This window comes from Tamandua tetradactyla, chromosome 5 (assembly GCF_023851605.1).
Source record: "Tamandua tetradactyla isolate mTamTet1 chromosome 5, mTamTet1.pri, whole genome shotgun sequence".
Lineage (NCBI taxonomy): Eukaryota > Metazoa > Chordata > Mammalia > Pilosa > Myrmecophagidae > Tamandua > Tamandua tetradactyla.
The window spans coordinates 5,447,849-5,472,496 of NC_135331.1; positions in this window are offsets into that span (position 1 = coordinate 5,447,849).

A 24,648-nucleotide genomic window follows, 5' to 3' on the forward strand; every position below is an offset into this window, starting at 1 on the left:
TCTACAAGTTTTGCAAAACTGGAAAGATTTCCTCAAATATTCTTAATCAGAATTAAAAAAAAAAAAGATGTGATCTGTATCTACACTGCTTTCTGGACACTAAAAAGCTCATGCGCATCACTATATTAGTAATTTTGTTTTTGTTTCTGTTAAAATGTTTCTAAAAATGGTCAGGTTTGCCAAAAGAAAGAGGCAAGCATAAGGAAAAAAAAAACGTTAAAAAATCTGACAAATATGTTCAATAAAATATCTGTCAAGATAGAGAATTTCGCCAGACCAAAAAAAAAAAAGGCAATCTATAAAAAATAATCAAATGGAAATTCTAGAGCTCCAAAATTAGAAGATTTGAATAAAGAACATGATATATGAGCTTAACAGCTTGTATATTGGCTTTGCCCAGCTTCCTTCCCTTACTTCTCTTCCATACTTGGAAGATAGTCCAGGGGAAAATATTCAGATGAAGTGGAAAATAAAAAAAGAAAGAAAGAGCATGTAGGCCTTGGAGAAAAAGTCTAACAAATGTGCAGCTGGAGTGTCAGAAGAAGAAAAAAGGAAGACTGTGGCAGAAGAAATAGTAGAGGAGATACAGAGATTTTTTAAAAATCTCAGAAGAAATTAGTTCTCAGATACAAATTCTGCAAGAGCCAGGCAAAATGAACATAGAAAAGTTGACATCTAGGCTCATCAGAATAAAAATGTGAATAAACAATAACAAAGAGGGGAAAAAATACAGTAAAGTACCAAAAGAAAACAATTGCCAACACTGAATTCTATTTGCAGCAAAAATATCCTAATGATGGAAATCAAAATAAAGATATTTAATGGCAAGCAAAGCCTAGAGAATTTATTGATAGTAGATCTGCACTAAAAATAATACTAAAATTATTTTTTGATGAGAATTTATCTGATTCCAGACAGAAAATAGAAATAAAGAAAGGAATGAAAAACACAAGAAAGAATAAATATGTGGCTAATGTAAATGAATATTAATTTGTAAATCAAGAGGGATAGTGCCTTGTAGGGTCTAAAATATATGCAGAATTAAATTGTATTACCACAATTTACCAAAAGATAGGCAAAATGAGAAAAAGAGCAGAAGCATTGTAAGGAGATGCTGTCGGTAGACTCCAGGATGGCCCTCCGAGAGCCCCACCTGGGTGCATGCCTTTGTGGAAGTGTTACATAGCTGGACTGGAAGACCTTATTCTTTGAGGATCATGGCTCAGTCTCCACACCATATTGTTGAGTTTTGTGTTTGGGATATCAGCTCCGTTTCCATATTTGGACTGTGAGATCGCATTCTCCTGGGTCCCAGCTCAGTCTGCCTGGTTGGGCTGACATGTGAATCCTTGTTCCCCAGTGATCCAGACTGCTCCAGGCCTGGACTGGGAAAGCTGTTTCTCTGGAGTCTCAGCCTTGCATCCACAGTCAGACTTTGCTACGTCATTCCTCCAGGCCATGGCTCAGCCTACACAGCTGCGCGAGCTTGTGAAGCCTTGTTCCCCTGGGAGCCCAGCTCAGTCTGCTCTGATTTGGTTTCTACACTTTCGCCATGTGGACTGGTTCAGCATGGTGTGCATCTGTCCGCTCGGGTAGACCTTGAGACCTTGTCCTATGGAATGGCAGAATCTCACCCAGAAGATTTGCCCAGAAAACCCTCAGACCTCTAGGACTGAAAAGGAAGAGACTGACATGTCCATGAACTCAAGGAGCTATTTTAAGAGTATAAGGTCAGAATGGTGTTATATAACTATATCATACAGCCCTCGTGCTTAAAGTAAACATTTTACTGGGAATTTTTATTGCTCAAAAAAAAGTTCATGCCATTAATATACTAGTAATTTCTTTAGGGAAAATCTGAAAGAAAATGTCTGTGCTACCATGAATTCTGGCTGGTGAATTTCACTCGGGTACACCCCTGATGTGTTAGAGAAAACATGCTTCCGTTTGCCATGTAGTGGTCACAAAAAGAGCATGTCTAGAAATTTGTGTTTGCTTGTTTTATTTGAATGTTACTTGATTCGTTTCTTTAAAAAAGAGAAAACACAAACTTTCCAAAAGGTCACTCAAGACAGAAGACTAGGAAACTTAGGCCAAGAACCAACACCCACAAAAAATTTCATTGTAACGCTGCCTCTCCTGCCTCCCCTTCCCCTTTGTTTATATTAGTGCAATTTTATTGAGATATGCAGTCACACACTATATAACTCACCCAAAGTAAAGAGTCAGTGGCTCATAGTATCATCATATAGTTGATGCATTCATCACCATAATCAATTTTAGAACATTTTTATTACTCAAAAAATAAATAAATAAAAAACACCACCCAAGATATCCCATACTCCTTATCCTCCCTGTTACTTATGTTTTGTCTTTACTATATTGTTCATCTGCCCAACCACTGGATAAAGGGACTGTCAGTCTCAAGGTTTTCACAATCACACAGTCACACAATAAAAGCTATCTAGTTATAGAGTCAGCTTTAAGAAACATGTCTATTGGATTACAGTTCAACAATTTCATGTATTTCCTTCTACCTATTCTAGTACACTGGAAGCGAAAAAGGAACATCTCTACAATGCATAAGAATTGCCTTCAGAATGACCTCTTGACTCTATTTGAACAGTCTTAGCCACTGAAACTTCATTTTGTTCCGTTTCTTTCTCCCCTTTTAGTTAAGCCATTATCAATTCTACAACACCAGAGCCAGAGCCATCCTTGGGGATCATGCCCCATGTTGCCAGGGAAACTTACATCCCTGGGGGTCATGTCCCACATAGAAGGAGGGTAATGAGCTTATTTGCAGAATTAGCTGAGAGAGAAAGGCTAAATTTGAGGAACAAAAGAGGTTCTCTGGGGTCGACTCTTAGGCATAATTATAAGTCAGTTTAGTTTCTCCTCCATAGGAATAAGTTTCAAAAGGTCAGATAAGGTCAAATAAAAAGGTCAAATAAAAAAAACCCTTTCTTTTATTTGTACATTTAACCACCATAATTGTCCACTCTAGGTTTCTTTAAATTGCAGAGTCTGAGTTTTTATCCTATAGCTTTCCGAGCCTTCCTCTTTCAACCATACTCACACTCAGCTTGCGAGAATTTCATGAATTCCCCAGGTGGGGAAGTTTAATATTTCCACATCTTTCCCCAGTCCCTCGAGGGAACTTTGCAAATACTTTTTTATTTTCTGCCCAAATTACTATGAGATGCTATGTGGTATTATATCTGAACAGGTTAACCTGTTCAGAATAATAAAATCTCATTCCCTATTCTAGGTTCTATGTAATTATGTTTTAAATAAACTGACCAGAGAGGTTAAATTAGTGTGCTATAGAAAAAAATGTATATATTTTTTACCAAATAAACATCTCTTCTTTTGGTCTCACATAGATGTTGCAAATTTAAAACACAGTCAGGATCATCCCTTGCTCTGTATTCTGATTTACCTTCGTCCTATCCGAGTCCATTTCATTCATATTGCTAATTGAAGTATGATCTGTTTTTCAGTTTGTTTAACAGTTGTTGAATGGAGTAATGCTGACTTTCTCAGCTGTGGAACTCTAACTCTGAGTCTCAGGTGTCACACAGAGAACTACTAGGTTATACACAGAGCTCAGCATCTCAGAATTTAGAAATAATAGTTAACACTTAGGAATAGATGTGGCTACTGAAAGACCTTACCATCTACAATGCCTTATTGAACATTCTTTACACCTAAATCATCACCTGTCCATTGTCTGCCCACATTCTATGCTCTCGAATTTAATTCTAAGTGTTTGCTCATTATAATTAGTTTATATTAGTGAGGGCCTACAATATTTGTGCTTTTGTTTCTGGCTTATTTCACTCAACAGAATGTCCTCAAAGTTCACTCACCTGGGCGCATGCCTTACAAATTCATTCCTTCTTGCAGCCACTTACTATTCCTTTGTACATATATACCACAATTCATCCTTCCATTCATCCATTGATGTACCCTTAGGCTACCTTCATCCATTGCAAATCATGAATAATGCCACCATAAGCATCAATGTGCAAATGTGTATTTGTGTCCCTGCTTTCAGTTCTTCCAAGTATATGCCTAATAATGGGATTGCAGAATCATATGGCATCCCTATACCTAGCCTCCTGTGGCCCACCACATTGCCCTCCAGTGAGGTTGCACTGACCTACTTCCCTCTCAACAGTGAATGAATACATATCTCTCTCCATATCTTCTACAGTGCTTGTATCTTCCTGTTTATTTATTTTATTTTTTTGTATGCTGTATGGTGGGATCATATTTCATTCTTTTTCCATGTGAATTCCCATTATTGTGCACCATTTGTTGAATTTTTGTTTGGGTTTTGTTTGTTTTTGTTTTTTGGGGAAGTGCATGGGCCAGAACTTAAATCAAGGTCTCCCGCATGGCAGATGAGAATTCTACCATTAAACTACCCTTGCACCCTTCTTTCTGTTTAATTTTTAAAGTTTTATTCACACATCATATAAGCCATCCTAAATGAACAATTAATGGTTCCCTGTATAATCACTTAGTTGTACATTCACCACCACAATGTCTATGAGTACGTTTCTATTTCTTCTGCAAAGAAGAAGAGGAAAAAAATTTTGAAAATAAAGAATAAAAAATTAGAAGGAGAAACAACAACAACACAAATCTCATACCCCTCCCTTACATCGCCCTCTTATTGACATTTAGCTTTGGTATATGGCCTTTATTACAATTAGTGGAAGAATATTATAATTTTATTGCTAACTATAGACCCTAGTTTGCATTGATTGTATTTTTTCCATATACGATCCCATTTTCAACACCTTGCAACAGTGCCATTCATTTGTTTCTCCTTCATGCAAAACTTTCTTTAATTTGTACATTTAACCACCGTAATTGTCCACTCTAGGTTTCTTTAAATTGCAGAGTCCGAGTTTTTATCCTCTAGCTTTCCTAGCCTTCCTCTTTCAACCATACTCACACTCAGCTTCGTTCAGTATACTTACAATATCATGTTACCCTCAGATAGTATTGTGCTACCCATTTCTTGGTCCTTACAAGCAATCCTGATGAACATTCTGTGCTCCTTCAGCATCAAATGCCCAGTCTCTACCTTCCTTCTTTCTCCTGATAACTTGCAATCTTAACTTTAACCCTTAAAATTTTCTCATTATAGATGCTTCATGTTAGTGAGACCATACTATTACTTGTCCTTTTGTTCCTGGCTAATTTCATTAAAAAGCATATCCTCTTTTCATCCACATTGTTGCATGTGTCATTACCTTATTACATCTCACAGCTGTGTAATATTCCATCATATGTATATATCACAGTTTTATCCATTCATCCACTGATGAGTCCTGCTGTTTCCATCTCTTGGTGACTATGAATAATGCCGCTATAAATGTCAGTGTACAAATGTCCATTTGTACTCATGCCTTCAGTTTCTCTGAATATATACCTAGTAAGGAGATTGTTGAATCATACAGCAATTCTATACTTAGCTTCCTGAGCAACCGCCAAACTGTGTTCTAGAGAGACTGCACCACTCTACATTTCCACCAACAGTGAATAAGGGCACCGCTTTCTCCACATCCTCTCCAGTATCTGTAGTTTTCTGTTTGTTTGTTTTTTATAATGGCCATTCTAATAGGTGTGATAAGAATGGTTTTGAGGGGAGCCAGCGAAAGCATTCTTAGCATCATCAGGATAGACTGTGTCCCTATAATTTATGGCATTATCCATGGAGGGACCATTGTTTTTGAAGAGAGTTGATGTTTTCACAACATTTGAGCCCTTTGGCTGACAAATGTCTAGTATGAAAATGTCACTCAAAGTAATGGTTGGGAAAGTGGACTCTGGAGCCAGATTCCTAAGACATGATTTCTGACTCTGCAGCTCACTAGCTGTGTGACACTTCTCTGCCTCTGTTTTCTTATCTTTACAATGGGGATAAAAATAGATATTTATCACCGAGACAGGTCATGAAGATTAAATGAGCCAGTGTATGCTCAATACTTATAACAGGATTTGGCATATAGTAAACTCTAATCCAATCTACTACTGCTTGTTACTAAAAATATTATCTAGCAAAATTCTTGGAGCATAGACATAAAAATTACTGATTAATAATTCATTATTCCTCATACATATGTAGCTAGAAATTTATAGAAAGTTTATTTTCAGCCACACCAAATCTATACCCCTTTCTTTTGTTACAAGGGGCTTGGTTTTCTTTTGGAGATGAAACGTTCCCCATCTTGGATAAGGACTTGTGAAGAGAAGCATATGGTCCAAGATACACAGAATTCTTGGTCTTGTGAAGACTTGGACAAAGTTATGCAAAAATGAGGTAAATGAGTCAATGCAAAAAATACAACCCTGAAGCATTGATACCTGTTATCCAAACCCAGCTCTCCTTGCATACCTTATTAAAACAAACAAGCAAACAATCTTTAAAGAAGACTCTCTGATGGCTTTGAATTGGATGGAAGTAGATGGGTCTTCCCAGAATTGTGAGTAAAGGCCAAACTGGCTATTGCTCAGTAGACATGGTGATGTTAACAGGACACCAGGTATGATGTCCTGAATTCTTTTAAAATCTCATGATCTTTGTCAGCACCCCTGGTGCTGGTTGTGAGTGGCAGGCTCAGTTTGTAATTGTCAGCTAAGTCAGGGAGCTGGCTTTCAGCAAAGTCTTCAACATATGCCCAAAGTCTCATCAAAGGATCTAATAGATTAAAAAAACACATGGTCATGGGGTAAAAGTCTGGCCAATTGCACTAGGCCCCTGGAGTTTTCTTTCCATGATGCTTCTCTTTGAGGTTTAATTTCTATTAATTAAAATCATAAAGATATAGCAAGAAGCAAACACCAAATTCAGGATAGTTTTTACCTCTGGAGAAGAAAGAGTAGGATGCAATTTGGGAAGAATATATAGGAAACTAACTATATTTGTATTTTTTTTCCCTTGAGCAATATGGTAAATAGGCATCATATTATTCTTTATGTCTTTTGTGTTTTGGAAAATTTTTCATAATAACATTTCAAAGTAATGGGAAAACAAATAGAGAAACTTTTCTTGGCTATGTAGTAGATGAAACAATCTTTTCTTTGGTGGGTGATTTTCATTTCAATTTCCATTAAATGTTTGAGGTGTTTCTGATGAATATAATTTTATTAGTTGAAAACACATATACCTTCAGAAATATATGCTTGCACACGGTTCCTGAAATTTATTCAGTAATTTTATGTAGCGTGGGAACTTAATGGCTGGTTCTGCTTCTCCTTAGAGTTGCCTATTACTTATCTGGTCAGGATAGAGCACTGTCAAAAGAAGTGCAGGCCTCTTTCTCACAGTCTCCTGAGAACATGGCTGGGTAGGAGAAGGGCTCAGTCCTGTGACCGTCCTTCTGCATCTACTGTGAACATGCTGGGCAGAAACAGTCCTCTTCCCTGCCCTTAAAATGGGAACAATAGTAATGCCTCCAGCAGTGCCTGACACCCAACCCCAAAGAGAAAAAATACCTATTTGTGTTCTAAAAATAATTTTAAATGTATGGAGTTAGAGGAAACTTGAATGCACACTTCTAAGAGATACAGACCAGACTGGGAAAGTCTACATACTGGGTGGTTCTAACTTATATGATGTTCTGGAAAAGGCTAAAGAGACATTGAAAAGATCAGTGGCTGCCATGGGTTGGAGATGGGGTGGGAGAAATGAATACGTGGAGTCCGGGACAATTTTAGGGCAGTGAAACTATTCTGTATGACACTGCAGTGGTGGACACATGACATTATGCATTTGTCAAACCCCAATAGAGCCGTACAACACACAGAGGGTCCCCTAATGGGAGCAACCGACTTTAGCTGCTGCTGATGTATGGATGTAGGTCCATCCCTTGCAATGATTATGTGCATCCAGTGTAACATGTTACCAATAGAGGAAACTGGGGGGGCCTGGGCTGTGGGGGAGTGAATGCTGGATAGGGGTTCTTGTTACCTTCTGTGCAATTATTCACATCTCATTCCTCCATGGTCCCCTCCCGCTGTGGACCCTGGGGACATGGCGGTGGCCCTGACAAAGGAGCCAGCCTGGGTGCAGGTGCTCCAGGTCAAGGGCCGGCAGGGCGAAGGCCAGGGCAGGAAGGGCAGCCGGTCTCACACCCAGGAGAGGACGTGGGGCCGGCGGGCTGCTTACTCTGCCCGTTCCCGGGCCAGCGAGACCCCTGCAGAGGCCGGGTTTGAAGCACCTGCCCCTCCACAGACTGAAGAGTGCGAGCAGGCTCTGGATTTGCGTTTCTTTATTCCTCTTTCCCAACAGCCTTTCATCTGGCAGGTGGGAAGCTGGTTAAACCCGTGTCCCAGCTCCCATCAAAGGCCCCATGTCCAGCCAGGATCCCGCTGCGTGGTGCAGCAGTCGACTGACTGTACCACATGCGGCTTCACGTCCAGCAATGACAGAAGCGACTGGGGAGGCCCCGTGCAGCCCCGGACGTCCTGTCGGTCAGGGAAACCCCACCGCCTGCATCCCTTTCTCCTGAGCTTGTGATTCTCCCCTTCCTTACAGCAGCGGGAAGCTTGGGCTCACTTGTGCTGTGATAAAAGTTGATTTGACTTCTTCCAGTCGGTGCTCCCATTTTCCACTAGGCTGGTAGCAAACTTCTGTTTTTAGATGAAACTAATTATCGTTTGACTTTCTGAGCTGTTTAACTTAACTCCCCCCAGAAAACAAGATCAGTCCAAATAAACAGCCAAAGATGTGGGTGAACATAAATCTAATTATAAGATTTGTTGAGTGCGATGACTTGACACGCTTATTGATATGGGATTGTGAGGGGACCCGTAATAACCAACAGTGATAAAACTGAATTCAAGGAATTTTGAATATTTACCAGAAATGTGATAATACCAAGGAATATTAAATTTTAGGTGAGATAATGGTATTGTGGTTATTTCTGAAGTGTCCTTGACTTGTACTTAAAAGTTCTTCAAAGTATACTTTTGAGTTTCCTTAACAGTATACTGAAACATATCCTCATGAAATGTTAAGCAGTTATCCAACAGATTTTCAATGCTTGTAAAAACTTGTGTGATCACAGTTTATTTCCAAGGTTTTCTTTTCTCAGGAAAGGTCAATGCCAACCTGATGACTATCTTGGGACCACAACTAACGTGTTTCTCCAACCTTTGAGCTTCCCTTCCTCTCAAATTGGCTCATCTTTAGAAACTTAGTCCACCAGTTAGCTTCTAAATACACAGATTTAACATTTTAGAGCAGAACTAAACTTCCATCAAAATGGAACTTCAAAATGGACTTCAGCCACTGCAAGAAGCCCTTACTGAAAAATCCTCTGATGGAGTAACTAAATAGGCCTAGTGAGAAGATTCTGTGCCATGTGAAATTGTAAACAATGCTGATGATGGAATTTACATTCATGGCACAGGAACTCGTTATGGTTCCAGTTTCCATCAGAAGCCCCTGTTGTGTTAGGTGTTGCTCTTTGTCCAGAGATGCCTGAGGGAGGGGTGGGGCTGGCTGATGAGAACTGGCCCTGGTGGGGGTGGATAAGGTACACATGGGACAGAGGTGCCAGCCCATCCAAAGAGAAGCAGGTTTGGTGAGAGGTGTAATAGATCATTTTTTTTGAGGCATGTGTATTATGCTTACATGAGTTGCAGGGTCCTCATAATAAATGAAGTAAAATAGTTGTCTCCACTAATCTGCATTTTCCTGCAAGAGTCAGGGTGTTTTCTAGTTTGCTAGCTGCTGGAATGCAACATACCAGAAACAGAATGGTTTTAAAAAGGGAAATTTAATAAGTTGCTAGTTTACAGTTTTAAGGCTAAGAAAATGTCCCAATTAAAGCAGGTCTATAAAAATGTCCAGCTTAAGGCACCGACAAGAGGTGACCTTTACTCAAGAAAAGCCGATGAAGTTCAGAGTTTTTCTCTCTCAACTGGAAAGGCACATGGCGAACATAGCAATGTCTTCTAGCCTCCTCTCCAGGCCCCTTGTTTCATGAAGCTCCCAGGGAGGCATCTCCTTCATCTCCAAAGGTTGCTGGCTGGTAGACTCTCTCGTTCTCTTGTCTTTGCTGCTCTCGTCGTTCTCAAGCTTTCTCCAAAATGCTTCCTCTTTTAAAGGATTCCAGTAAAATAATCAAGACCCACCTGGAATGGGTGGAGTCACATCTCCCTCTATTCAAAACTTAATATCCACAATTGAGTCACATCTCTGTAGAGATAACCTAATCAAGTTTCCAACTTATAGTACTGAATAGGGATTAGAAGAAACTTGCTCCCACAAAACTGATTAGGATTAAAACATGGCTTTTCCAGGGTGCATAAATCCTTTCAAACTGGCACAGTGTGCTATCCCAGTTTCCTCATTGGACAGCAATGAGAACTTACAGTGTAAGTCTGTGCCTCTGTAAACAGAAGCCCTTGGCGACTTCCTGGAGGGAGAGATACAGTCTCCTGCAGTTGCAGGGCAGGACGAATTGCAGCAGGCTTTTCTCTGCCACACCACATTCTGAAATATCTCAAACTGATGAGATAGTTAGGAATACGGATGGTCTTGACATTGGAAGTGAGCAAGGGGTTGGGGACATAACAGATCTGAGAATCCCTTAGCACCACGTATCTGTGAGCCATAGCGCTGAAGTATGTTTTCCCATTTTCAAGTACATTTAACTAGAATTGGGGCTGCTGGAGTAGGAACAGCCTGTTAAGAGAAAACAGAGCCGCAACTCCCTCTGCTTATTAGCTCTAATCCATACCCTGCAGCCTTGTATATCCATTTGAGATCTAGGCTTAATAGAAATAAGGCATCCTGGCTGGCTTACTCTTGAAGGCCCTGTTTGGCAACCCAAGGGCCTTGGTTTGCATTTTGCTACTGTTTGATGACAGAATTAAAAATAAATACAACTGAGTCAACTGACTGAGGTTGTTCCATGTTTTATTGATGCACAAAAAATTCCCTTTGTTTGCTTATCCTCAGCCACTGTGGATTTGCCAGGCCCAACGATAGGTGCCAATAAGAATTGGTATTTCCCTGGCAGGTGCTCGCTTGCTGGTGGGGTTGTTTGGATGACGCTGGAGCTTTAGGTTTGCCTGTTTTAGATAATTTTGTTAGATTTTCACAGCTCAAACCATATTCTTCTGGAGGTTCTGCCTGAAGATCTCTAAGATACAGCCAGATTTCCTGGCCAAGCACAACTGGGAAGTATCAGCAAATGCATTTTTGTAAGAGCTATGACCCTCAATTTTGCTTTACTAGTCCTTCCAGAAGAGTTACTGCTTATGCCAAAGAGGGAGGCTGGAGACAACTATATAAACCCGTCAAAGGACAAGGATATGGAAAGTAGGAGAGGAGGGGGTGGAATGGAAACAACTCTGACCCACAACCATCCTCTTCATCCATCCGCTGGTGAAGTCAGACCAGCACCAGAGGACATAGTTGGGTATGGTTGGAGGGGGAGGAGGCAGGGGGCAGAGGGAAGGGGACAGGGTGAGGGACAGGGAGAAGTCTAAGTAGATCAAAACTGAGATAAAGATCATTAGGAGTATGAATTTCCCTAAATGTATATAGAATTTTCTAATGGAGAACCTAGTAATTGAAGATATTCAGCCAATATATTCATTGTTTTAACACTTATCCCCTCACACGCCATGATTCCAAGAGATGAAACATTAGCAAGATTTCAGTTTTGATTTTTCCTCCAGTGCACATGGTGTTTAAGTTTAGGCTTAGATTCTCATTATGAATAAATGATGTCCCCCTTATTTTCTCTACGGAATCCAAGCCAAAGTTATCTGCACTGGGTCGCAGGCACCTCTTGTGTTCAGTGCAACATCAGCCTTGTGGGCCTGTCCAATGGGATATTTTTAGGATGTGGATATGCACTCTGTCTGTGTTGAGAAATGCATGGGGCTATTGAGTTCTTGGAATGTGGCTAATGTGGCAGAGAAACTGAACGTGTAATTATGTTTAATTTATCACTATCAAGGACCAATATTTGTGACCGTTTGGATTGTCAAGGATGGAAACATTCACAGGCAAGGAAGACTGGGCTGAGGACCTCCTGGAGTCCACCACTCCAGGGCAGCAGCCAAACAGCTGCTGTGAGGAGGTGGGGCAGGGTCAGAAAACTCTTTCGTGGCTTTGTGGGCTCATAAATGTCTGTTAAGCATTTATGTTTAGTTTCTGTTTGAAACACATGGCACAGTTTTTAGGGCATAAGAGGGCAGATTAAGGAGTTATATCATGGCATGGAGGTAATTTAGAGTTTGGGTGGCCCCCTAAATCCACCTTTGGAAAGAGAGGTGATACTCATATGGGAGAGTATTTGAGCCTCCTCGGGGAACTCTTAACAGGCTCTGTGGTAGGGATTAGAAGGCTGCATACTTTCATTTGCAGCCAAATGGTATTGCAATGGTCTTTTGCAGCACTGGGCATTTTAAGAACTGATGAGTGAGAGTAAAGCCAAGTCCATGGGTATGGAATGCCACTGAACTGGTTTTCAGTCCATCAGCTGGTTATCTCTGTAACCGTGGGACACATCCACAGCTTCTCTGAGCCCCACTGTCAGCTTCTGTTCAAAAAATAAGTTCAGTTGCTACTTTACAGGATTATAGACAATATATACACGTACCTTTTATAGTACATTATGGAGTCCAAGAATTTATATCTAACACCATTTTAGTGCTACATTTATATTGCCATATGTGGTTGATTTACATGTGTGAGTGTGTGTGTGTGTGTGTGTGTGTGTAACTCCTCTTTGTAGCCTCAGTGAGCTCAGCGACTGGGTCTCCCTCTCTTTGTAAAGACTGGGTTATGTTTTCTACAGAAATGGACATAAATAGGGCACCAGTGACTATCTGTTGAATGACTGAGTGAAGGAATGAAAAGGAAAACCTGATCCCATGCCTTCTAATACTGGCACCAAGCCCAGGTCTGAAGGACAAGTCCATATCCATATCTGGGCACAGATTTCTCATATGGAGAAAGAAGTGACCTGATGTCACCATTAGACTGGATCCAAAGGGTGAAAAATGCACTCACAATTTAGGAAAATATGCTTATTTCAAAATGCAATTTGATCTTCAGGGGTTATGAGATGAAGCTCCTGGAACTGGTTTCTTGTTGCTACTTTAACAAATTGCCACACATTTGGTGGCTTAAAAGAACGCAAATTTATAATGTTAGAGTTTTGTAGGTAAGAAGCCTACCCAAGTCTTTGTGGGTTAAAATCAGAGTCATCTTCCTTCTGGAGGCTCTAGAAGGAATGTTTTCTTGCCTTTTCTGACTTCTGGAAGTGCCTGCATTCCTTGGCTTGTGGACCCCTTTCTGCCTGCAAAGCCAGCGGCGGCCAGTTAAGTCTCTCTCATGTGGTGTCACTCTGAACCTGATGCTTCTGTCTCCTTCTTTTGCCTATAAGGACCCTTCTTGTCACACTGGAACCACCCACCAGGATATTCTCCTTACTTTAAGGTTGGGTAATTAACAATCTTAATTCCATCAACTACCTTGTGGCTTGTTCACTAGTTCTGGGGATTGGAAGGTGGGCACCTTTGGGGGAGGAGATTGTTATTCTCCCAGCCACACACCTCTTAAGCATTTCCATGGCACTGTCTGCAGCCTGTCAGCTCCTCTGCTGAGCATTGGGTTTTAGCATAAATAATAAGACATTTCCTTAGATTTCATCTCCACCTTTTCTCAGTGGGAGAGAAGCATATGACAAAAGCGGAGCAGACACCATTACCAGAGTTGAACTCAATACAAGTTTTCTATAACTATTTAAAACTATGTTTCTCTGTTTGCAAACTTCAGCTTCAGAATACCCCCTTGACATTTAAAACTAATCATGGATTTTTCACTATTGAAAATTAGCATACTCAAAAGAGTTTTGCAGCTATCACATTAATTCCTTTCATATTGCCTAAAGGAAATGTCTTTCTCATGAAGGCTTTGTCAATTCTGTTTTATTTTTGTCATCTCTTTACATATAAATTTATTATATTTTAATAAAAGTTAGTGAGTTATACCTGTTGATTTTTATTTTTTTAAATATGATTATAAGAAAATTTAAAATTTATTTGCCTCACATTCTATTGGGCAGTGCTGGCTCCTCCCCTTCAGTTTAGCTCTAGGCCAGCTAGCCATCTGCCTCTAATTTTAACTGTTAATTCATTTACGGAAGGCTGGGCCCTGGAATAGGTGGTAGTCAGCTGGAGGGAAGGACAGTGGGGAGGAGGGACCTCTTTCATGATCTACACTTTGCATTCCAGTGCTGTTTGACTCTTTTCCAACAATCATTTCATGCTTGTATATTTAAAACATTGAAATACTTTATTTACACACCACATAAAATACTGCTGCAGAATGCAAAGAGTCTTAAGGCTGGCTAAGCAGACATGTGCCAGTCTAGTTGCCTTCTAGACAAAGAACAGAGATCCTGAATGATTTGTTTTTTTGAAAAAGGAAAGGAAGCTATTGATTGTTTGCAAACGCACAGACTTGTGTTCCCAGGTTTCAGTGTCTTCCGTAAAAGCATCATAAACACATGGACCCTGCATTCCATGGTCCTGCCCTGATTTTCTGATGTGGTTGCCATGGAAACACATGCAAATTTGGTAGATAGGAGGAGGTTTCAGAACAAGAGTAAAGAGAACCAAGACCCACTGCTAACGGAGTGGCATAGATGACACTTGGCAAACTGGTTTCTGCAGGTGTATCTCATCCATCATTTCAGAGGAGGTGCCAGCCAAAGCCTCATTTTAGGAACAGAAAACCTAAGTTGTCGACTGCAGCATGGAGGCTGAGATCCCATCCTGGAGGAGGAGCCGTGCTTGATCCTTTGTACCATGTCAGAGAGGACCCAGAGAATGCAGGAGCCAGCTCAGAGATGCCATAGGATCCCCATTTTCGTGAACCAGAGGTCTCACTTAGATGGCTCTGGTGGGATGGAAGTGTGTTTTGGAATTGAGCAATGACCTGAAGTGTTTGCTCATTTGATAAGAATTTTGCATCACATATTTTGGTAAATTTGCCGTCGAAGCAACCTGTGTGGATTTCTCTGTTCCCCCCTCTTGTGTCCTTTCCCTTCTAATTGAATCTATCATTGCTTTTCATAAAGCATTTAAAAAATTGATATGGACCTTCCTACTAGTAGAGGAGTGTGGTCATTTTTAGAGAGTTAATAATGCTTCATAGTGCTGGGATGAGACAATGGAGCAATCATCTCTCTGATTAGGTGGCTCCACAGCATTAAATCTACTCCAAAATAGAAGAACAAATGTCCAGATGTTAAATTCACAATGGTTGGAACCTGAACCAATGGATGACTTCAGGCTAATGCGGATAATAGAAGATCTCTAAGTATCAGGAACTCAAATTGATATTCATCATGAATTTTATATTGCAATTTCAGTTCTTTATTATTTTAAGATCTTTTATTTTCTCCACTTAAAAAAATAAACGATATAGGGCTGACAGTAAAATAAACGATACAGGGATGACAGTATAAAAAACTAGCATCATTTATAGAAGCAATAAGGGAAATGCTGTAAGGTATATAGGGACTCTGTACTGTCTTCTCAATTATTCTGTAAATATAAAACTGTTCTAAAAAATAAAGTCGACTTTTCGAAAAGGAAGTTCTCCAAATGTATCAAAAGCTTTGAAAAATTTTTGTTTGAAAACACTGCCCCATAATTTATGGGATTCCACAAGAGTTCCATGCACTGGAGTAGCTTTCCAGAGGCCTCCAGGTGAGTTCCTGGACTGGATGGGTCCTGGAAGCTGGAGGGCCCGGCCTCTCTAGAGCATCAGCTAGTTCCATCTCCCTACCCTGCGTTGTTGGCAGCCCCTTCCAGCATGAGGAGGTTGGAGTGGACATAGCCCAGGTGCCCCTGGGGAGTGGGATGGAAGGATCAAGGGTGGTGGTGGAGTCGTACAGAGAAGATAGGGTTTAACGGGCAAATATGATTGTTGAAGCATTGAATTGATAGTCGTTTTAGTCTCCAGTGTCTTAGAGAAGCTAGAAATAAAAACCTAAAATTGTGGAATTGTACCAAACTCGGAAATCGCTTCAACAGTCAACTGTAGTGCTGTGCTTTGAAGTTTATTGCTTTTTAGTGTATGTTATTTTTCACAAAAAAAGGAAGAAAAAAAGTGGAAAAAAAAAACCCCGAAAACACTGCTCCAGTATTATTTCTAGTCCCTCATTCTCTTCCAGAGCCTTGTGAGTCCCCCATCAAGAGATGGGATCTGTTTCTCTTTCTGAAGGTGGCTGCATTTCTGGCCACCTCGATGAATGGAAAGCAATATAAGTGACTGCGTGTGGCTTCTGAGGCTGGGTCTCAATAGGAAGTAGACCTTCCACTTGGCTCCCTCTTGGATCACAGTCACAAGGCTGAGGGGCAGTCACCCAGAGGGTCCAGCATGGGGGGAGGGACGTAGCCCACAGACTGTGTCAATCACAGGCCTGGGGGAGCCGGCTCTCAGGAGGTCCCACCTGGAACCCATTGAGCTGCTAGACCATATCACGCTGAGCCCCACCCAAATGTCTGGCCCTTCTGAGAAATGGTGTGGAAATATCATGGTGTGTAATTCTTAGCATAGAAAACTGCTGCTAGGAGCGTAAGTAAAGCAAAAGATTGTACAGCAGCCTGTCGGGGGGTTTCTGCACACATGAAATATCTGAAAGGAGCTACCCCAATCAATTAACAAAGGTAATGGGCATAGGAAAGATTTTTAATTGTTTCTTTTTCAATCTTCTGTCTTTTCTATTTTCTGCAATTAAAATATATATTGTCTGTACTTTCTGAGGTTTATTAAAACAAGGACCAAATATAGTCATCCTGCAAAAGCGTTGCAACTGCACATAAATGCATTTATAGCTATTGTTTGCAAACAGTGTCTCTGAGTGGGAAGCATAATCGATGCCACTATTTGACATTACTGGCACATACCATGAACTTGGGTTTTTAAAGCACAGACTGAGCCCAGCGGGAAATCAATTTATCTCCTTTTCTGCAGTGATATCATGGCAGAGACACTCAGAGAAGGTTATATACGTCAGTGTGATGTGAATAACAAGAAACATGAAGTAATTTGGACACTGTTGTTCTTATGTCACTTTATAGCTAGAAGTAAACCCTTGAAAATGGAAATAGCATTTTCTCAGAAAATTCTAGAATAACAGTTCAGAAACATTGGCAGTTAAAAAAATGCTGATATTGATCACTGTAGAATTTCCTGTTCCTGCCTTCCAGTATGTCCTGGCCACTTAAGATGTCAACATGAATTTTAAAATTATCCTTTCAGGAATGAAGAAGTTACGTAATTGGTTTTACTGTCTTAGAATTGAAGTGCCTGTTTGCTCAGGGTAGACTCACTGAAGGAGCTGAAACTAGCATGCTGCACCGTATGCTGTGACCGTAGTCAGATGAACGAGAACACAATTTTGTTTCCTCCTGAGATCTATGATTGGTACAGATCGTGAGGCCCTGCTTCTGTCCCAGATAAACCATGGAGAAGCCTGGAGACTCACGCATCAGGATAACTAAAGCACAATGAATGAAGCAATATGAGAAAACAGAAGAAAACAATCTCTGGGCTAGAAATGCAATGACAGAAAAAGCGGAGAGAGCTCATGCACTCTCAGTGTGGGACTGGTTTGCAGGAAACCAAATCCACCACCATCTTCAACTAGAACAGCTGGATTTAAAAAATATCTGAAGTCTTCAGAGAGCTACTGAGACCATCGAGATTCAGCCAAGATCTTGGAGGGAAGGGAAACTCCGTAACAGAAGCCAAGCAGGGTTTGCCCTTTTCCTGCTTGAGGCTTTTACCCACTGTGACTAGGAAAGGGTAAGCCCTGAAACCCCAAGCAGAAAGCCTGGCATAAAGGGACAGCCAGGCAAAGCTTCTGGAAGTTTCACCCGATTGGGAGACAGACACTGGAGTCCAGAGTTACCAAGCCACTGAGAGGCTAAGGTAGTAGAGAGAAGGGGAACGCAGGATGGGAGCCACACATGAGCTTCTGTTTCCTTAGTTGCATTTGCCAACTCTTAAGCTGCCCAGGGAGCGATGCTAAGGGACCAGCAGAAATTTGCCTCCAAGAGGCTGAGACGTTGAGCTTAGATTTCAGCCGTAACACAGTCAAAAAGTAGTGTGTAGGGCTCTCCAAGAAGTTGGATCTTTATAAAAAAACAAACAAAACAAACAAACCTGGCTCTCCATTTACAACATTGAATGGTTAAGAGGGAGGCAAAAAGAGTTAAGGGCTTCAGAGACCAAAATGCAGCCTCAAATCAGCTCAGTTACTAGTTGGATTAAGGTTAGCTGTCCCCAGTCTCACTGCAGGCCAAAGCTAAAAGAAATCCTCTCTGGAAGAATATGGCATCATCTAGAGTCTCAACTTTTACATACACGTTCAAATGTTCAGCGTTTAGTAAAATTATAATAATATAATTATTGTACTATACAAGAGAATAAATAAATGAGAGGAGCAGACTCATGAATTATGCCAGCATTTCAGCTTTCAGACATAGATTTGAAGAATTTGATTAGTATAAATGAACTGAACATAGATAAGACAGAACTGGGGGAGTTCCACAGAAATGGAAACTTACAGAAACAATGGAAGTTGTAGAGTTGAAAACCTAGTAAGTGAGATAAAGCACTAGGTATTTTTTTTTCTAATTACCTATCAACTTGATTCAGGATCCTTCCAAAGGACTGATGTCTGGTGAGATTAATGAGCCAGAGAACATCTAAGATTCTTAAACCTCCGGATCTTTGCCATTTATCAGTCGTTTGGTCTTAGAAATAGATGGATTTGGGACAATGCTAAGTGTTAGTCAGAAATAAGGTCTCTTTGAATCCAGCCCTGGCTTCTGCTTGCAGATGAGTAAGTTCTTTCACATCCGTGTGAATAACTCAGTCCCACTCAATCGGATCAGCAATGTTAATGAGCTCCCTGCACTTGCTAGAACCTGATAACTGCAGCCTAATGCTACCCATCGTGGCAGGCGACTGGCACCAGAGGTGGTCAGGAAGAGGAGTGAAGGGTCAGCCTGCATCCCTGCACAGGTCCGGATAGTCAGTGTGAACCTAATTCCATGGCATCGCACTCACACACACTGCGGAGGGAGCACTGTGCTACCGTGAGCAATCTACCATCTCAGGCACATGCAGGGGAAAACCTTCCAGCTCTGCAGTGCCGCCTTCTGCCTTGGGGTGTGGAAATACCTGTCCAAAATCAGAGCGTGGACACATGAGAACTCTGCACAGTAAAAATGCCCACAGAGGGCCACTGACAGCCATTGTTCATGCCAGGAGGACGTGGCAGTGTCCCTCAGACCATCACGGAGACAGCATTCTGCACATAAATATCCTGAGGCTGATTATTTGGTGTCTAAACCTACACCACATAAGAAACAGCAAATCAGGAAATGGGAAACAGCAACAAGTAGCTGATGTGACAGCTAATAATCAAAGACAGTAAAACCGAAACGTATGCATGCACCCATTCATACACACAGTGCAGAAGGAAGAGCTCAAAAAGGCACATCAGTTTTGTCGCTCAAGTATTGGAGCCCATAGCTCTTGTGTCTTCAATAATCTCTACACAGATCTTCATATATCTTCACTGCATCAAGACGTTTACAGTTGTACAATTGTAAAATTAGTGATTTTACAATTATTGCACTGAGTCATGATGAAGAGGTAAGTCATGATCAGTAGAGCACATCAGCAAGGCTGGAGAAGCAGTCATGTAAAGCTAAGCCTACGCCACCTGAAAGAGCAAGCACTTCCACGGGATTCATGCAGGGCAAGCTTTGTCCTAAGTGCCCTCTCCCTAAGTCAGTTAGTTCTCATGACAGTTATGAGGTAGGTACTATTACTGCATCCATTTTAGAGGTGGATAAACTAAGGTAAAGAGAGCTGGGGTAGCTTTGCTGAAAGTTGCATGTCCAATAAGTGATGGAGCCTGGACAGCTCAGTCCCCATAGCAGTTCCAGGAAGCCACGATTTTTACTTTATCAGAAAAATAATTCCACTGCTGTGGAGACTAAAACCATTGAAAGCAAAGACATGTCTCTATACATCATTTGAACAAATGCAGCTGCTGGGGCCCCATGGGAGCTGAAAACCACACTGTCCTCCTTGGGCAGCAGCACCCATGGGCTGGTGTAAAATGCCATAAGTGGGTACCCATGGAAGCACTGATTAGAAGAAAGCAGAGCTGGAAACAGAATCCACGAGAACACTCTATGGGCTGCTCAAGTACCACATATGCATGATGACTGATGATGATGATGATGCAGGGTTGGCACATATGTTGGGGATAAAATGTAAATATGAGTTTGGGGAAGAAGTTTGGTGCTGGGAAAACCATGTGGCTGCAAATTACAGGTGCATGGGTATGACCTGAGTTGTTCCTGGCACTGCCATTTATGAGCAGTGCCAATTATGCCATTTATGTGCAAATAGATATGTCTTGTAGCCTCAGTTTCTTCACCATTAAAACTGGGATCCAAGGGATGTAGTAGGCAAAAGATGGGCCATTAAAGGCGTCCATGTGCCAATCTCTGGAACTCCTGAATAGCTGATCCTACATGGCAAAAGGGACTTCGCCGATGTGGGTGAGGTTATGGACCTTGAGGCAGAGAGTGAGAGCACCCTAAATTACCCAGGTGGACCACCATAATCACAGGTGCCCTTTAAAGCAGGGAACCTTCTCTGGCTAAGGGTCAGAGAGAGGCGATGGGAAAGCAAAGCACAGGGGAAATGAGGCAGAAGGGCTGGTCAGAGAAATTCAGAATTCAGGATGTCTCGACTGCCATCGAAATGGAAATGCCATCACATGGGGCCATGAACCAGGGAATGTGGCAGCTCTAGGGGTTCAGAAATGACCCTCAAAAGAGAGCCAGCAAGAAACGGGGAAACGGGGCCTCAGCCCTAGAGCCAAGGGACTAAATTCTGCCAACAACCTAAAAGAGCTTGGAAGTTGATTTTTCTCCAGAACCTCACAGAACACAATCCTGCTGTCAGCCTGATATGAGCTGTTGAGGTCCAGATTAGATTTCTAGCCTACAGCATGAGATGATAGATTTGTGGTGTTGTAAGGTTCTGAGTTTGTGGTAACTTGTTAGAGCAGCAGTAGGTGACTAAAGCGAGTGGTGCCCACCTCGTAGTGTTGTTGCATGTTTTAAATAAACGATTCATGTATGTTTTATAGGAATGTTTCTGGCATGGGATGAGCCCTACACCACTGCCAATCATGACGATTAGCTAATGAACTGAGAAGTAAGAGAGACTCAATGCTAAGGTGCCAGGTATAGCACCTCACACCCAGAAGATGCTGAAGGGTCATATTTTATTATAAAAGAGGTTTTTCTCTGTGGACTATAGGAAAGCTTCTGGTTTTATGAAGATAATTCTTGGGATCCTCTGTCCTTGCCCCTTTGTTTTCATAGAAGAAGGGTAATAGAGATAGAGAAAGCTAACTCAGAGATAATCGACTCACGGCGAGAATTCTATTAAAGATGACGTAATTCCATTAGTTTCCCAAATTAATGTCTTCACGATAGACTAAAAATGAAGGCAGATTTATCCTCGTGCGGACTTTCCTCACCTTGAGATACTTTTTTCCTGAAAGCTGCAGGTGTTTTCTCTTTTTGAAAGATTCACGTGTCCCCTTTATGTCACTAATTGGTGCATTGGTGGAGGTGCTCAGGGCAAGTGGGGACAGGCCAAGTGGCATGAGTTCTGGCCTTCTCCAGTTGGTGTCATGCAATAAAAACACAGCATCATTGGTTGAATGTCAAGCCAACCATTATGTCAAACCAGGGAATATCTGCCTTCCAGCAGCTTAATAATTGAATACTGTTCTTCCTCAGAGCTGCCTTAAAGTTAAAATAGCAGGATTTACACCCCCTTTTAGCCATAGGCACATTTTTCAACATCTTTAAAATGCTCACTATAACTAGAATGTCTTGTCCAGCTGTTGTGCTCACTTCTGGAAGCACATTAGTTCCTGGAATCTAATGTATTTAGCCAGAATAATATGGACATGACCAAGCAAAGATGAACCATTATTTAATGGAGCTTGAAATTACTTCAACCTGTAAAGCTCAGAGGGAATAAAATTTTGCCTGCCTGTGCTCTCGAATGTGGAGGCCTCCAACCCAATTTGGAGGAAGTATCAGGGGTTGGGTCCAGGAGACCAAGTAAGAACCCATGCTGCCACCACCACTGTGTACCGTGCCTGCCACACTCCCTTCGCAATCAGCAGAGAGGTGACATGAATGAATGAAGCAGGTCGATTGTATGGTGTGTCCTCAACACCACACAGTTACTTATAAATGTCACTTGAAGATGTGGCATGTGCCCTTTTATAGAAAAATAGAAACTCCAGAAAGCTCAGTCCCCACTCGCAGGCTGTTAGTACCATAATCACGTCGAGCCTGAGAAGCAGCCATCTCTACGTAACCATAACTGGTCACTCCAAAAAGCAGAAAATTGGCCTTAGGACATGCCAGGCCTGAAGATCATAGAAACAGTGAAAGGAACCGCATCTGATGATGTCTGTTTAGCCTTTTGAGAAGTGGTATTATCTATAAAAAACGTGCATAATGTGTATTCATATACATTCAAATATGTATTGGTTATTTGAATGTATCAAAATCATATAGCAGTCAATCCTTATATCTGATCTTGGGAAACAAGTTGCTACATAACAGTCCAACCAAAATGATGCAGAAGTCCAGAGGATGGTGTGGGAGTTTTGAGCTGTAAGCTTCAGTGATTAAAAAAATTTCTAAAATTCTGGACTCTTGAAACATAAAGATTAGGAGTGAAGTCCAGGAGAAAGAAGCAGCACATGCCATGGCGGGGCAGCAGCAGCAGCGAGGGGTCAAGCAGCCTGAAGACAAAACCATTTTTTTGAAAGTACCCCAATCTATTGATTTTCAAGCCATAACAAACTTGTGTGAAGTAATATTCTTTATGAACTATACTAAGCATGATAATTGGCTCCTTTAAAAATTGAATTATATTCATCACCCTCTTGAGAGTCCATACCAGGCTATAATCTCTTTAACAAATTTACCTTTAATATTTAGGTCACTCCTGTAAGGTGGATGTTATGCTCTGTTTACAGATGAAAAAAACCAAGAGTGGCTGTAGGAATTCTGTCTATTCTACACATTTTTTTTTGTGAATCGAAAACGGCTTTAAAAACAGAGTTTGAGTGGTTAAGATGTTTAAAAGCCCTTCTTAAATGGTCCCTATGGAATTCAAATTCAAGTTCAATCAGTACTGTAGAGTCATATACTTGTTTTACCATTGTTAATGTTTCATTTCATGACCTAATTGGGAATATAATTATAATATAATATAAATAGGTCATGACCTGTTTCATGACCTAGTGGGAACACAGTTTTCCTTAGGGCAGCCATATACCACAAACTGCAGTAATGGTGAAGGGCCACCAGGCACCACCCCCACCCTCATTGCAGAACTTAAGGTGAGTAAATGGACAGAGAGAGGCAGACAGCTCACATAGGCCATCTCATCTGCACAGACATTGCAAAGGCACAGAGAAAGGACCACTGTTATGTGGCTAAGTACATTCTCAAGATATTTCAGGGGTAGCTTTACAATTTGAAGCCTGGGGGCCCCAGAAATTATGTTAATTTCCTCCCAGGAAACTATGAGTTAGTGGCAGCATCTCTTTAGTTGAATTACAGAGAAATGAATTCCTTCTTTGAGGAGACCTTCTAGTGTGGTGAAATTTACAAGAGGCTCAGTCAACCTTTTACAGACACTAAAAATCACATGCATTTTTAAAATGCAAAGGAAAGGAGAATTTACAATGCAGAGAGATCAGAGGAAGGAGGAGGTCTCTTCCCCTTATGTTCAATAGGGAGAATTAAGCCCTGTATTATTAGTATTTTTAAAATTTGTGTTTGCCTTCACAAATGTTGATGACAAAAAAAATCAGATGTTAAATCCATGACTTTTTTGATCTATGGATTTTAATTTCCTTCTCTATGTCTGTATTATGCCATAGCTCTAATAACAGCTATGACTGAGACGTATTAGCTCTGTTAGGAACGATCAATTCACTTTGGAAATAAGCAAAAAGTGTAGTGACCCAGAAACAAAATCTTTGAGACAGAGGAATGGCCATTATTTTCATTATTCATATCATTTCTAAAAATGAACTTGGATTCAGATTTTGTAATCATCACTTATTGGCATAGCCAATATATATTATTTTTATGTGCATTGGCCTAGAGGTGAATATAAAGATAGCTGGAAAATACTTCTGGATTTATTAATTCCAATGTGGGAGGATATTAAAAAAGATAATTATCAAAAATGATTGCTTTAAAGTATATGAATAATTGTCACCTTTACTAGAAACCAAGGAATGGTAAATCAAAGAACAGTGAGAGTTTTGTACTTTCACTTTTGTAAGGCTAATTAATTCTAGGAAGGCTAACCTTCCAACTGAAGACAGCAAGAAAAGATGGACACACACACAAACACACACAACAGATTTCCACATGCATGCAAAAGTGAGCTAAGACACTCTTTTGCATGCATTGATTAAGTAAGAACTATGCCAGGATCCA